The sequence below is a fragment of the Liolophura sinensis genome, chromosome 5 (genome assembly GCF_032854445.1).
Source record: "Liolophura sinensis isolate JHLJ2023 chromosome 5, CUHK_Ljap_v2, whole genome shotgun sequence".
Taxonomy (NCBI): domain Eukaryota; kingdom Metazoa; phylum Mollusca; class Polyplacophora; order Chitonida; family Chitonidae; genus Liolophura; species Liolophura sinensis.
The window spans coordinates 1-16,802 of NC_088299.1; the positions used below are offsets into that span (position 1 = coordinate 1).

General features: G+C 41.1%; 1 non-coding gene across 1 annotated transcript; it reads left to right on the forward strand.

Moving 5' to 3' along the window:
* The first annotated feature begins 10,795 nt into the window (after positions 1–10,795).
* On the forward strand, positions 10,796–10,972 carry LOC135466084 (U2 spliceosomal RNA). The gene has a single exon (XR_010444091.1). It is a non-coding gene; the product is annotated as a U2 spliceosomal RNA (small nuclear RNA).
* The last annotated feature ends 5,830 nt before the right edge of the window (positions 10,973–16,802 follow it).

The window sequence follows — 16,802 nt, forward strand, 5'->3', positions numbered from 1 at the left end:
GTTTTACGCCGTACTCAAGAATATTTCACTTATACGAAGGCGGCCAGCATTATGAATGAATGAATGAATGAATGATTATGGCTTAACGCCACATCGGCAATATTTCAGCCATATCGTGGCGAGAACAAGGTGAAAACAAGAGACGGTTAAGGTTTACGATATGATAATATGAACATCAAAAGAAAAATAAAAAGTACAGACATGTTTAAAATCGCATAAAAGAAAAAATAAGAGTTAAAACTCGAAAACCAGGCTTATATATTACATGTATAAATCTATATGTATATAACTGTTTATATATAGATATTTATGACAATTAAAATTTATATTTTATGATATAGGCCAATGGCCTTCAAATAATTTTGACAACATCGCCAGCGATGCTGTCAAATAAATCATATATAGAGTTGACTGTGTAGAACCTCTGCCGAACATGGGCAAAGTCTACACAGTCAACCAGAATATGTTTAATGCCATATTGAGCATCACATCCAACACACTCGGGAGCACTGCTCCCATCCAAGATGAAATTGTGTGTTAGACGAGAATGTCCAATACGGCACCTGGTTAAAACGACTTGGTCTCTACGAGACATATCAAGTGTATATGAATTAAAGCCAATGACAGGATGAATGGCATGCAGTTTATTGTAAACCTGCAGATCCCATTCACCCTGCCAAAGACGACGAATATATTTAACAATATTAGACTTAAAATCATTATATGGTATTTTAACTTTCGACAAAGGTTTAGTAAGGGCAGCTTTTGCTCCCTGTCAACGACTGTGTTTCCATGGATACCAACATGACTTGGAATCCAAAAGAATAGGATATCTTTACCTCTTTTAATTAGTTTTGGGTGTATGGCTAATATTCGAAGATCAACGGATTTTAAAATTTATTATTCTGTATTGCCAAAAGGCTGGAAAGCGAGTCACTGCATATCACAGCCCTCTGAGCATGCCCAGAAGAGACATATGATAAGGCCAAGAGTATAGCCCTGGCCTCTGCAGAAAAAGATTGAAGACGAGGATGGAATGAATGAATGAATGAATGAATGATTATGGCTTAACGCCACATCGGCAATATTTCAGCCATATCGTGGCGAGAACAAGGTGAAAACAAGAGACGGTCAAGGTTTTCGATATAATAATATGAACATCAAAAGTAAAACAAAAAGTACAGACATGTTTAAAATCGCATAAAAGAAAAAATAAGAGTTAAAACTCGAAAACCAAGGTTATATATTACATGTATAAAATCTATATGTATATAACTGTTTATCTATACATATTTATGATAATTAAAATTTATATTTTGTGATATAGGCCAATGGCCTTCAAATAATTGATGACAACATCGCCAGCGATGCTGTCAAATAAATCATATATAGAGGTTTACCGTGTAGAATCTTTGCCGAACATGGGCAAAGTCTACACAGTCAACCAGAATATGTTTGATGCCATTATTGAGCATCACATCCAACACACTCGGGAGGACTGCTCCCATCTAAGATGAAATTGTGTGTCAGATGAGAATGACCAATACGGCATCTGGTTAAAACGACTTGGTCTCTACGAGACATAATCAAATGTATATGAATTATAGCCAATGACCGGATGAATGGCATGCAGTTTATATGGATCTGCAAGTCCCATTCACCCTGCCAAAGGCGATGAATATATTTAAGAATATTAGACTTCACGTCAGTATAAGGGAATTTAACCCGAGATACAGGTTTATATAGGGCAGCTTTCGCTTCCCTGTCCACGACTGTGTTTCCATGGATACCAGTGTGACTTGGTATCCAACAGAATATAATATCTTTACCTCTTTTGATTAGTTTTCGGTGTTTGGCTATTATCTCAAGTATCAATGGATTTTTAAATTTATTATTCTGAATCGCCAAAAGGCAAGACAGCGAGTCGCTGCATATCACTGCCCTCTGGACATGCCCAGAGGAAACATATGATAAGGCCAGGAGTATAGCCCTGGCCTCTGCAGAAAAGATAGAAGATGAAGGTGGCAGACGAAGAGAAGTGACCCGCTGCTCTAAGACAGCCGCAGCCGCAACCCTGTCCCCATCCTTTGACCCGTCAGTGTATATAAATTTGTAATCCATATAATGAGCCTTGATTTCAGCAAAACTTTGCTGAATTATAAGAGGATTTGTATTCGATTTATTATATTTACGTAGATCAAATATTAGTTTGCTTTGTGGGGAGAAGCCATGGAGGAGACTCCGGAAAAGACACCGGAGCTATATCCTCCAGCTTGATGTTAGCTCCCACAAAATGGTCCCGTATGCGAAGACCGAACGAAGGGATCTTGTTAGGACATTTAATATATTTGTCTACATATAATGGATTGAAAACACAGTCATAGGCAGGGTTTGTTGGATGAGCTTTAAGCTTACTAGCGTATTGAAGGCTAAGTTTTATACGTCGGTTGTATAAGGAAGGCTCATTTGCCTCCACGTATAAACTTTCTACTGGTGAGGTTCTAAAAGCACCAAGGCTGAGCCTCAAACCTTGGTGATGAACAGGATCCAACATTTTAATGTACGACTTCCTAGCGGAACCGTAAATGATGGATCCATAGTCCAATTTAGACCTCACCAGAGAACGATATAAATTAAGTAAAACTGATCGGTCAGCACCCCAATCGGTGCTAGACACGACCTTAATTATATCGAGAGCCTTTGTACATTTAGCTTTAAGCATTTTTATATGAGGTATAAAAGATAGCTTACTATCAAATATTATACCTAAAAATTTAGTTTCTCCAACAATTTTAACCTGTTCACCACAAAAATTAAGCTCGGGATCAAGATGAAGCTTCCGTTTATTACAAAAATGCATACCGACGGTTTTAGACGTTGAAAATCTAAAACCGTTTTCAGTTGCCCATTTCTCGATTTTGTTGAGACAAAGCTGCAACTGACGTTCGATATTATTCATATTCTTAGCTCGGTAGCATATAAGGAAATCATCCACGTATAAAGAACCCTCTGTGCCAGATGTTAATGTTTTTGCTAGGCTATTTATTTTTATGCTGAACAGAGTTGGTGATAGAATACTGCCCTGGGGTACACCCATTTCCTGCTCATAAGAGTCAGAAAGAGTGGACCCAACCCGTACCTTAAACTGACGATCGGATAAAAATTGGGATATAAATATAGGTAATCGACCTTTAAGACCCATATCCGTGAGGTCTTTTAAAATACCATATTTCCATGTGGTGTCGTAAGCCTTTTCAAGGTCAAAAAAAATGGACACCACATGTTCATTATTAACAAAACCATTACGGATAAAAGTTTCAAATCGAACAAGGTGATCTAAAGTAGATCGACCTTGACGAAAACCACATTGAATGTTAGATAAAAGCTTGTTGGTTTCAAGAAACCAAACAAGTCTATCATTAATCATCCGTTCCATAGTCTTACAGACACAGCTGGTAAGAGCTATGGGACGGTAATTATTTGGATCATTATGATCCTTACCCGGTTTAGGAACCGGGATAATACACGCCTCCCTCCATGATGGTGGAAAATTACCAGTTATCCAAATATCATTAATCAAGTCCAAGAGAGTCTCCAGTGGCTCAGGTGGTAAATGGTTCAGAAACTTATAATATACATTATCAGGACCACAAGCAGTATCGTGGGCCTTTTTTAATGCAGTTCTAAGTTCCTCGATATTGAATGGACAATTATAATCTTCTAAATTTTTAGAAGAAAAGGGCAATTTAATTTTCTCCTTCTGGTTTTTAATATGTTGGAATTCTTTAGTATAGTTCTTAGAAGAAGATTTCTTGGAAATTGTTTCAGCTAATTTATTGGCTATATCAGATGGAGATGTTAATATATTATCTCCATCTTTTAAATGCTGAACTTTTGCTTTATTATTTTTGCCCTTAAGTTTCTGAACCATGTTCCAGACCTTACGCATGGGTGTTTTTGACGTAATGCCTGAAACAAAGTTCCGCCAACAAGATCGTCTCTTGGACTTGAGTAATCGACGAGCCTTAGCTCGAAAAATACGAACCTGGTTTAAGTTATTATCAGTAGGACAAATATTAAAATTTCGCTCAGCCTTTTTGCGGTCCTTAATGGCTTTGCGACAGTCCTGATCATACCAGGGTTTGCTTTTGGATTGTGGATTTGTCGAGGTTTTAGGGATAGTTCTATCGGCAGCTCGTAAAAGAAGCTCGTTAAATTTTAATATTGGATCATTTGCTGCATTGAGAGTCTCTGGAGTGATATCAGCCTCACAGAACATCTCAAATGCGATCCAATCTGCTTTATCGAATTTCCACCTAGCTACACGTTCTAAAGAATTAGAAGTGATATGCTCTAGGATAATAGGAAAATGGTCACTACCACAAAGATCGTCATGCACCTTCCAAGAAAAATCTAGGAGAAGTGATGGATCTGTGATAGTGAGATCGATAGCAGAATAAGCGCCATTACCTGGATGTAAATAGGTATTAGAACCATCATTGAAATAACACAGTTCATCCTTCGATAAGAAGTCCTCTACTATCTTGCCCTTATTGTTTATGTTATTACTGCCCCATAGGGGGTTGTGGGAATTAAAATCTCCCATAAGTATAAAAGGTTTTGGCAACTGTTCTGTTAAATTATGCAATTGCAAAGCTGACAAAGAAATGTTAGGAGGAATATAAACGGAACATAATGTGATTGTTTCAGACAACGAAACACGGACGGCCACAGCCTGAAGTTCTGTATCCAGAGAAACAGGGCTGTGGATAATGCTGTTATTTATGAGTATTGAGGAGCCGCCAGCAGCTCGCTCTTTTTCATTTACATAAGTACTATATAAAGAATAATTTTTAAGAGTTATTTTATCTTTGTCAGATGTCTTCAGGTGAGTTTCCTGAAGACAAAGGGCAATAGGATTTAGTAATTGAACTAGCTGTGTTATTTCAATAAAATTTACCTTAAGACCTCGACAATTCCACTGTATAATTTTATCATATATCGCCATTATGGAGGGAGACGTATAGGAGATTTATCTTTGTGTTTGGACCGCGGGCGACCCTTCCGTGGAGATCGGCTGTTAGATCTCCCTGGTGCGGGTGATGTATCCATCACCTCCGCATCTGAGGTTGAAGGACCAACGTCCTCCAACGATCCAAACTTATTAAAAGTTTGGACAGGGTCCCTAGTGGCCTTAGAGGGACGCTCTGTTGGGCCACTAGGTTTATTAGATTTATTGTTATTATTTGAAGGGTTATTTTCGGACATATTTTTGTTTCTACGTTGATTAAGTTTGGGGTTATCGGTTCGGTCAGTATTATTCGCTGGTTGTATTTGTTGTATTAAGGTAGTTTGGGTTGAGGAAGTATTGAAAGCAGGTCGAACAGTAGGTTCAACAGAAACAGGAGAAGGTTTCAAGTTTGCAATGGGCCAAGTCATTGATGTTTGAGTAGCAACAGATGCTACTCGCTTGACCGCATTGGCAAATGAAGTCTGCAGTGAAGTATTAGGAGGCGAGAAAAGTTTCCGGGCCTCCTGATACGATATATTGTTTTTAGTTTTTATAGTGATTATTTCTTTTTCTTTTATGAAAAGTGGACAGTCCCTAGAGGAGGCCATGTGATCTCCACCACAATTGCAACACTTAACTGTGTTGCTGCAGTCGAAACCCTCATGACCTTCACTGCCACATCGAAAACAAACAAGTTTATTTTTACATTGGCCCTTGCCATGACCAAATTTCTGGCACGTGAAACAACGTGTTGGGTTAGGGATGTATAAGTCTACACTAACCCTATACGGGCCAATGTAAATGTATGATGGAATGGAAGTAGAATTAAAAGTTAACAGGTATGTATTTAGTTTCAGGATATTACCAGATTTCTTCATAGTGAAGCGCTTTACTCTGGTAACACCCTGCGACTTCAGTTCAGTGCAGATTTCCTCTTCCGAAAGTTCCAAAATATCTTGATCCCGGTCACGAATTATTCCCTGACTGCTGTTCAGGGAATTGTGAGGGGATGTAAACACAGGTATGTCCGAAATTTTTTTCAACGATAATAAATTGACGGATTGTTGTTGGCGGAGACATTCAATGAGAATGTCTCCGGATCTTAGCTTTTTCACATTTTTTAACGTTCCAGCGACTCCCTGGAGAGCCCTTTGCAATAGAAAGGGGTGGATTTTGGAGGCCGGCTTCTGTTCATTCTTAGTTGAAAGAACAATAAAAGCCGGCCAGCTGTCCGACACATTACATTTATCAAGCGAGTCCGAAAAAACCTCCAACTTCCTCTTTTTGTCGGTACTCGAAGTTATTCCAGTAGAAGCCCTAACAGATCTATTGGATAAGTTTTGGGATAAATTTAAAGAAGACATAATAAATATCATAAAGATTCACCCCACGTGTTCCCCACCCACCACGGAGTGCCAACAAGGGCGATGCCTGAACCTGGGGATACCCAGCAGGACACACACCAAGGACTCCACATGAGGTATACTCGAATAGATGGCCTCAATGAGCAAACCCCATTTAGTAAATAAGGTCACACACCAGACACATACTACTCGATTGACCCATGAGCCACCGCCTCAAAACGTAGTCCCGCAAACGAAATTTCAGAAATAACATTTATTCTTTATTGATTGGTGTTAAGGAGAAATTCTGGGACAACGCAGAGGCAAGACATGACCAAGCCGATTGATCGGACCGGGCCCATCCGACCTCCCGTCTCTCTCCAAGTAAGGGCCAAAGTTACGTGTTGGGCGTGAGGATCTCGCAAGACCAACACACCCTCAGCCACCAGGATCCCGTCCTCGTAGATTACGGGTCGCAACCCACGGCAAACAGGTCGCTCCCCGGTTGCCTCTCACACAACCGAGAAGACGTGAGCCTATTATATTCACCGGGCTCACACAGGAGAGCTCTAGGTTAGTCGACTTTTACGACAAGCTTGCCTAGAGGGCTGAGGTCCTATTCTTATCACCCCGGAAACCACACGGGGGCTCAGAAGAAGATTTTGTTGAAATTGTTTCAGCTAATTTATTGGCTATATCAGATGGAGAGGTTAATATATTATCTCCATCTTTTAAATGCTGAACTTTTGCTCTATTATTTTTGCCCTTAAGTTTCTGAACCATGTTCCAGACCATACGCATGGGTGTTTTTGACGTAATGCCCGAAACAAAGTTCCGCCAACAAGATCGTCTCTTGGACTTGAGTAACCGACGAGCCTTAGCTCGAAAATTACGAACCTGGTTTAAGTTATTATCAGTAGGACAATTATTAAATCTCCGTTCAGCCTTTTTACGGTCATTTATGGCTTTACGACAGTCATTGTCGTACCAGGGTTTACTTTTGGATTTTGGATTTGTCGAGGTCTTAGGTATAGTTCTATCGGCAGCTCGTAATACAAGCTCGTTAAATTTTAACACAGGATCATCTGCTGCTTTGAGGATCTCTGGAGAGATATCAGCCTCACAGAACATCTCAAATGCGATCCAATCTGCTTTATCGAATTTCCACCTAGCTACACGTTCTAAAGAATTAGAAGTGATATGTTCTAGGATTATAGGAAAATGGTCACTACCACAAAGATCATCATGCACCCTCCAAGAAAAATCCGGGAGAAGTGATGGATCCGTGACAGTGAGATCGATAGCAGAATAAGCGCCATTACCTGGATGTAAATAGGTATTAGAACCATCATTGAAATAACACAGTTCATCTTTCGATAAAAAATCTTCCAAAGTTTTGCCTTCAGCGTTTATATTATTACTGCCCCATAAGGGGTTATGGGCATTAAAATCCCCCATAATTATAAAAGGGGATGGGAGTTGTTCTTTTAAGTTATGTAACAGAGACTAACAAAGAACAATGAGGAGGAATATAGATCGAACATAAAGTAACTGTTTCCGACAAAGAAACACGGACGGCCACAGCCTGAAACTCAGTAACGAGATCAACAGGACTGTGAATTATATTATTATTTACGAAAATAGAGGAGCCGCCACAAGCTCGCTCTTCTTCACCAGAATAATTGCTATAAAGTGTATAATTTTTAAGAGATAATTTATCTTTGTCAGATGTCTTCAGGTGAGTTTCCTGAAGACACAGGACTACTGGATTTAAAGATTGAACTAGCTGTGTTATTTCAATAAGATTTACCTTCGACAATTCCATTGTATAATTTTGTCTAAAGAAGACATTATGGAGGGAGGCGTATTGGGGATTTATGTTTCGACCGCGGACGACCCTTTTTGGGAGATCTACTAGGAGACCTCCCAGGTGCAGATGACGTATCCATCATGTCTGCACACGATGTCGAAGGATCAACGTCCTCCAACGATCCAAACCTATTAAAAGTTTGGATAGGGTTTCTAGTGGCCTTAGAGGGACGCTCCAGGGGGCCACTAGGTTTATCCCTTTTATGATTTTTCTCACATTTATTTTTGTCACCCGTTGTTTTCTGTGAAGAATCAACGGGTTTACAAGATTTGAATTTATTATCATTTGATGTGCTTTCAGACAAAGAAAGTGCTGGATAGTCAGGTAGAGTATCGGATATTTTAGAAAGGTTTATATCAGTTTGTGATGATGAGCTGGTTGTGTTATTTAAGGGTTTTATGACCAGTTTTTGTGGGTGTTCTTTGCCAATAGGCCAAGTAAATGTCGTTTGGACCCCCACAGAAACAGTGGTTTTCCTGACAACATTTGCATATGTAGGGGTAGTAAAAACATTTGTGGCAGAGACCAGGCGCTTAGCTTCCAGATATGATGTATTATTTTTACATTTTAAGGTTATGATTTCCTTTTCGTTTTTGAAGAGAGGGCAGTCCTTGGAGGGGGCCATGTGGGCTCCACTACAATCCACACATTTTACTGTTTTTGTGCAGTCGAAGCCCACATGACCTGCTCCCGTACATCTAAAGCAGACCAGTGTGTTGCGGCATTGACTCCTGCCATGGCCAAACCTCTGACAGGAGAAACACCGGGTGGGGTTAGGTATAAATAACTCCACCCTTACACTATATGGTCCAATGAATATAGACGGCGGAAGGGATGTTTTATTGAATGTTAACATAAGTGTTGGTTTTTACCAGATTCCCTTCTAATTAGGAAGCATTTTACCTTACCCCTTGGTGTTTTAGTTCTTCAGTTAATTGTTGTTTATTCATTTCGGTAAGGTCCTGGTCTCTGTCACGAATTATACCATGACAGCAGTTCAATGTATTATGAGGATAAACAGAAACAGGCTGCTCTCCTATATTTTGAATTTTTAGTAAATTTTGATATTGTTGTTTTCTGGAACATTCTAACAGAATGTTTCCAGATTTCATTTTCTTAGCTTGTTTTAACGTTCCAGCATAACTTTCTATTGTTTTTTTAAATACAAATGGATTGATTTTCATTTTTATTAGATATTACTAAGAAGGCAGGAAAATAATTATTTCCTCCTTCAATATCTAAGGGAACATCATTTTTTCTTTTTTCAGCAGCCACTGTGATAATTTCAGGGGAAGCCATGATATATTTTTATTAATTTCACCTCACGTGTCCCCCCACCCGCCACGGAGTGACAACAGGGGCGAATTTACCTCTGCGGATGACCAGCAGAGAATAAAAACAGGGAATCCACGCAAGGTATACTCGAACAGATTGAGTCATACCAACAAGGTTAATTCAATCTACTCGATTGACCCATTAGCCACCGCCTTCTACACTTACCCCGAACAAGAGTATTTGGAGAAAAGCCAACTTGACATCACAGTATGTGAAAGAATAACAAATAGGATCAAGAGTAGGGCTTGACGCGACCAGCCGATTGATCGGACCGGGCCCATCCGACCTCCCGTCTCTCTCCAAGTAAGGGCCAAAGTGGCGTGTTGGGCGTGAGGATCTCGCAAGACCAACCCGCCCTCAGCCACCAGGATACCGTCCTCGTAGATTACGGGTCGCAACCCACGGCAAACAGGTCGCTCCCCGGTTTCCTCTCACACAACCGGGAAGACGTGAGCCTATTATATTCACCCGGATCACACAGGAGAGCTCTAGGATAGTCGACTTTTACGACAAGCTTGCCTAGAGGGCTGAGGTCCTATTCTTATCACCCCGGAAACCCCACGGGGGGTGTTCATTGGGAAACCATTGAACATCTTTTCTTTTCTTGCAGTTTTGTTCGGCCCTTATAGGAATTTATCTCTGATTTGATCGAACGTTTGACTTTAATTTCTGTTCGTTTTTCCCTTCAGACTGTTGTATTTTCTGTTTTCTCGCCTTGTGAAAACACATTTTACAATGATTTGTTTCTGTTCTTTATTTCTCAGTTAAAGTGGGTTGTGTGGAAGTGTAGGAATGAACAGAAGTTTCATCGTTACACTTTCACTCGATCCCGCATAATTTCTCTCTGAGTCCTCAGTTCGTTCTCGTATCTGTGTTGATTTCTGTCGTTTTCCTGTCTCTCAGTTTCTTGACCAATGGTCCTGTGACCTTCGATTATGCTTTATTAATGAAAAAAATGAATTAGAATTTCTGTTATAATTGCATGTATTCTGTCTATAATCGTTTGTACCTACGTGTTTGTAATCTGTACCTTCTTCGCACTGTCTTTGTACGTTTTATTGTAAATACTTCTCAACGTATAATTACCTTAACCTTTTAACTCATCCGTTGCTGATGTTGGTCTTCAGCGGCTGTTTATCTTAATTTTATTCCCATCATTGTACAAATTTCACATCATCTACCTGTAAATAGAAGGTCAGAATTGTATTAAATGCATGTATAAAGTCCTGTGAATGAATGTCTTTTCAAAGAAAAAAGTATCTGTTCTTATCAGCTTAATGTCTGATACGCCTTCCATCGGAGGGCATCGATATTAAACTGATTTTTGGAACTGGGTGAGAGATTTGGAGCTTGCTCCATTCTCGCCACGGGTTAACCCGGTATTGCAGTACTTCCGGGACTGGCCCACAACTCCTAACACAAATGAAAATCAGACTTAAAATTCAAAAGCAAATTTCCGCACTTAGTCCTCACTTTTATCGTACTGTCAGGCAATTGTACATATGTTGTAAGATGTATGCTTAATTATTTTTATTGTAGTATGCAGGCTGTGTGTATCATATATATGTGTTGCCATCATTTGTGTGCATATGCTCGTTACAGAAATATAGGAGTATTATTATAGGAGTATTAGAAACTGATCAGTATCGCTTCTCGGCCTTTTGGGTAGGATCAAGCGAATTCAGTTAGATATCAGTTACGCCTTGCACTCCAGGGCAGCGATATTTATCTGTTAATATTTGTTTGGAGAGGCTGTTGCCGCTCTGAGCGTCAATCGTTGTGTTCCCGCTTGGCCCAAACCCCAATTGGAGCTGCCCGGGGTAAAGTCAGACCTTACCTTTCAGAATGGATGCGAGACGGCTGGAGAGAACGGTGAGGGTAACCTTTAACACACACCCCGTGGTGATGTGCATATGCACCTGTTTAATTATTTGACGAAGGAAGGGAACTTTCCTGTGGATTGTTTTGAAGGTATCGGCCAGTTGCGTGGCTCCAAAGACTGGTATGTGCTATTCCGTTCTGTTGAGTCAGCAAAGAGAGCTATGGCTCTTGAACCAACCAGCAGCAAGGACTGCGATGGTGGTTTTGTTTTCTCTGTGTTCCTGAAGAGGCATATAAATGTGAGGATTCTGTGGCTCCCTCTGTCGCTGTCAAAAGAGGTAGTTGACAGATTTGTTGCGTCATACGGAGAAATCCTTTCGTCCAAATTTTCTACCCACAAGATAACAAGCCTCCAAAACGGGGGAAGGTGGTATAAATTGTCGGTGTCCGTTGACAAGCTGCACACCATTCCGGACATTACGTCAATACATGGTTTTCCTGCCCTGGTCGTTGTTGAAGGACGCCCCCCTCTTTGCCTGCGGTGCGAAGGTCGTGGTCACCTCCGTAAAGATGTATGGCGGTGGCCTGCATCAAATGCCGGTCTTTTAAACACGCTACGGCGGAATGCTCCAAGGCCATCTGGTCTGATCGTCTTCGGGCCAGACAGCCGGCAGGTCAGGACGACGGCCCAGTAGACCCTGTCGAGCGGACAGCCCCCCCCCCCCCCCCCCACCAAGAAGAGAAGGCGGATGACAGGGATGTTGTCGCCGAAGGGGATGCTCTTCCTTCAGAGGTTGAGGTGCGCGCCTTCCCCGGGCGCCTCGGAAGTCGATATGGAGGAAGATTCTTCCGACTCCATAGCACCGTCCGAGGATGAAGATCCCGCCTCCAGTCTCCCAATCCCACCCAACCGTGTTGTCCCCGTTAGACACAGTCAGACGTCAACAGTTGTCAGCCCACTGAAAAGCACAGGAAAGATCTCTGATACGGACTCGTGCAGCTCACCCCAGAACAGCCTCACGGGTATGATAAGTGCTGACCTTCCACCCAGTTTCGTCGGCCACGATGACTTGGGCAGCGGAGACGGCCGAAAACGATCTACCGACGACATTTGGGCGCTACCTGGAAAGCAAGTCAAACGCTAAGACAATGGTCATAAGAGTGTATTTCCTCTTTGCTTGTGTTAGTTATCTTTAGTTCTAAGATGTTTCTATTTAAGATCTTAAGCTTACATGGCTGTTTCTTATGCTTATGTTTATTGTTAAGTATGGCTAATTTATATTTTCACTCCATTAATTGTAACGGCTTCTTTTCTTATCCTAAGTTCCCTACGTTGTCTGCTTTTTGTAGCACTTTGAATTTTGACATTGTCTTTCTCCAGGAGACTCATCTGGACTCTACTGGAGTTCAAAAGCAGTGGGAGTCCCCTGGAGAGGGCAATGTTGTTTTTCTTTTGGTTCTAATTTTAGTTGTGGGGTTGGAATCTTAATCCACCCCCGGTTAACTCTTGAGTTGGGCAAGATCCATAGGGACTTGTAAGGTCGTTTACTTTGCGTTGATTGTTTCGTTAATAATTTTAAGTTACGTTTAATTTCGGTCTATGCTCCCACTAGGGAGATTGATAGGCCAGAGTTCTTTCGGTCTTTGGTTCCCTTTTGCGTTTCAAGCCGGCCCATTGTCCTAGCGGGCGACTTTAACTGCATCTTAGATGCTGATATTGATAAGGATGGGGGTAACCCGGACCGCGGCTTAGGCGGTTCCGAGGCCCTCAGGTCTTTGTGCTCTGATTTTTCTCTGATTGATAGTTTTCGTTATGTTAATCCGAGGGTCCGTTCTTTTTAATGGTCAAATGATTCAGTTTCTTTTTTGCTTGATCGTATTTTCATTTCTTCCTCCTTGGTTAAGTATTTGGTCAACTGTTACGGTATTGAAAACAGCAACAGAAAACAGACTCAGTGACTCAATATTACAATGTTAACAATGCTTTATATATAGAATGAGACGTACAGTTTTACAGACAGTTAAACAACAACAACTACAACAACAACATACACATCAGTATTACCGGTCTTTACAAGTTTCCAGTTCACCTTTGCATCCCAAGGAATGTATTCCAGGAAATCCAACGTAAAGACCATGGGATAACCACACAATTCACAAATTGTCCTAGACAGGTACTTCGCCAGGTTAGCGAACACGAACACAGTACACAGGTTACACAGAACTGGAACAGTCAAGCCTTTGAATGACGTCACACCCGCAGAGCACAACACAGGGTAAATACAGGCATGGAGGTATAATCCACTTCAGATCAGTCACAGCTCCCGCAGAAGCTCACAAACGAGCCGTTCAGAGACGTAGAGTAATGTCACCTTGTGGCAGAACGAACGTCCTTTGCAAAACTGAAAACTTCAGTTTAGAGTCCTTGACGACCTTGTCGGTCAGGTGAGGTCAGTGTGTTAAACAAATTACACAGTCAACACTGTATAATCATAATAAAGATCCGAACACCAATAAACGTGACTTCCGCAGAAATTCACATAAATCAGACATCAGTACTACTGTGGTACACAAACGGTGCCGGCATAAAAATCTGTCCTCCCAAATGAAACTGGCATCACCAGCTCATATAAATATAATGGACTCGATACGAAAGCGTCGCACACTCTCCTGGCTCCCAGTGGATGCAGCAAAAATACCTTCACTCTGCACAGAAAACACGGCTTATATACGTGCCAGGTGGATTCAACTATTCTTAGACACAGAATTAACAGCCAATGAACATCCAGTTAAATAAACAGAGCATTGAACAAGGTGCTTTCGGCCAGGTCCGCACTGTACATATATAACAGGGCCTGTTATGCTTATAACATATAACACAAAGGTCCGCAGACTAACAGTACTGGAAGACGTTAAATAGTCATACATAACATCAACTCAGACATTTCAGTTTGTTAAATTTCTGATCATTCCTTTGTTAATGCCATTTTGGTTTCCCTCCCGTCGGCGGTGGTTGGGCCGGGCTACTGGCACTGTAACGTCAATGTCCTGTCTGACCCCGACTTTCCGGAGGATTTTTTAGACTTATGGTCTGTCTTTTCGGATTCTGCAGACCATTCCTATTCCTGGTCGGAGGAATTTAAACATGAAGTTAAGTTGCTTATTATTTCTCACAGTCGTAGGTTATCAAAAATGAAAAATGCTAGCATTCGCCTTCTCCGCAAACAAATTTCGGAACTTCTGGCCTCTGACCCTACCTCCCCGTCTTTTTCGGATCTGAACAGTGAATTAAACGATTTAGTTGTTTCATTTAATTTTGGCGTCAAAATCAGATCAAAAGCCGTTAAGTTTAATTTCGACGACAAGCCCTCCCGTTTCTTTTTTAATAAGGAGAAGGCTAGAGCCCAACGTAAAGTCTTTGATTTTCTTACCGTTGATGGTTCTGTTTCTGATCAGTTGGAATTGATTTCCGCCGTCCGGTCTTTTTATTCTTCCTTATTTTCGGCAGAGCCAGTTATAGATACTTACCTTGATTATTTCTTTTCTGATTTGCCTTTGTTGTCTCTGGCGGAGTCCGAATTACTTGAGGGTCCTATTACCCTTGTGGAGGTGCTGGCTGCGCTGGCGGGGATGAAGGACTTTTCTTCCCCTGGATCGGACGGCTTGCCCCAAGAGTTCTATTCTTTATTTCTCGATGTAATTGGTCCCGATTTAATTATTTACCTCAATCGTTGTTTTGATGAGTTTAAACTGTGTGATTCGCAATCGTCATGCTACATCTCTCTCATTTGTAAGGACGCCAGCCAGGCCGACAACCTAAAATACTGGCGTCCAATATCTTTACCCAATTTAGACTGTAAAATTATCTCTAAAGTTCTATGTAATCGTTTAAATACTGTAATGTCCGCTTTGGTTCACCCGGAGCAGACTGGTTCTGTTCCGGGCAGATCTATTTTAGATAATTGTCACCTGCTTAGAAATATTATTGATTATGTAGATTCCAAAGATAGTCCTGCTTTGTTTTTATGTATTGATAATGAGAAGGCCTTCGATCGTGTCTCTCACGAGTACCTCTTTCGGCTATTAGAAGTTTATAATTTTGGCCCCTCGTTTCGGCGCTGGATCAAACTCCTGTATTCGGAGTCAAAAGCCTCGGTTTTGGTAAACGGTTTTATTTCGCATCAGTTTGCGCTGTCTAGGGGCGCCCACCAGGGGTGTGCACTAAGCCCTTTGCTTTATGTGCTCTCTTTGGAACCCCTCCTTAATAAAACTCGTACAAAGCCCGAAATTGAAGGAGTTAAACCTCCAGGAACCCAAAAGGCTGTCAAATCCCTCACATCAAGGCCTTCAGTTATCCATGTAATTAATTTATGTAATCTTTTTGGATTTGGTTTGGGTTCTAAAATCAACTTCATTAAAACGTATGGGTTATGGCTCGGCCGATGGTCACACTCGGTCGAGCCTACACTATATAATGTTAAGATGTTCAACAACACCAAGAAAATTCTTGGTTGTCACTTAGGCTCTGCTAACGTGAGTTGTATTCAAGAGGGTAATTGGCGGCCGCTAATAGATAAGGTGCAAAATGTCTTTAATCTATGGAAAAACAGGCATTTGTCCTTTAAAGGCCGCACTGTATTAATCAATGTATTAGGTTTATCCAAACTGTGGTACGTTGGCTCTATTTTGCCCCTCTCCCAAGAGTATCTTAAGTTGCTTAATCATTCAGTTTTCCAGTTCTTTTGAGGTGGCACTCATGAGTGCCTAAAGAGGGAGGTCTTATTTAATCCAGTCTCTTCTGGGGGTTTTGGTTTGGTTCATATCCCTTCTAAGTTAAAAGCGTTTCACCTTATGCATCTAAAACGTTTAGTTTGTTTATTTCAGTCGGAGGAGTGCCCCATGTGGTGCTATTTCGCAATTTATTGGGTAGGTCTTCAGCTACGTGGCTTTTGTCCTTTTGCCAGTAATTTAATTCCCCATTCTACTTCTGTCCCTTTGTTTTACCAGAATGCCCTCGCGGCATTCTCAGAGTTTGTTCTGTTATCCCCTGATGCCGATGTGTTATCTTTTTCATCTATAAAAGCCTATGCTGTCTTTGTTTCCCCCGTATGTGTTCAGCCCCCTGTTAAACTGTTCCCCAATATTGATTTTATCTGTGTTTAAGAATGTAAATGTAAATATTTTAGAAAATAACGTAAAGAACTTTTTGTTTAGGCTTGTAAATAGGATCTTGTATAGACGGTGCTTCTTAAACAAAATTTGTAGAGAGCCCCGTCGTTATTTATGCTTATTTTGTGGTGCTCATTGGGAAACCATTGAGCACCTATTCTTTTCTTGCACTTTTCTTCGCCCCTTATGGGATTATCTCTCTGATTTAATTGAACGTTTGACTAATTTCTGTTCGTTTCTCGCTCCAAACTGT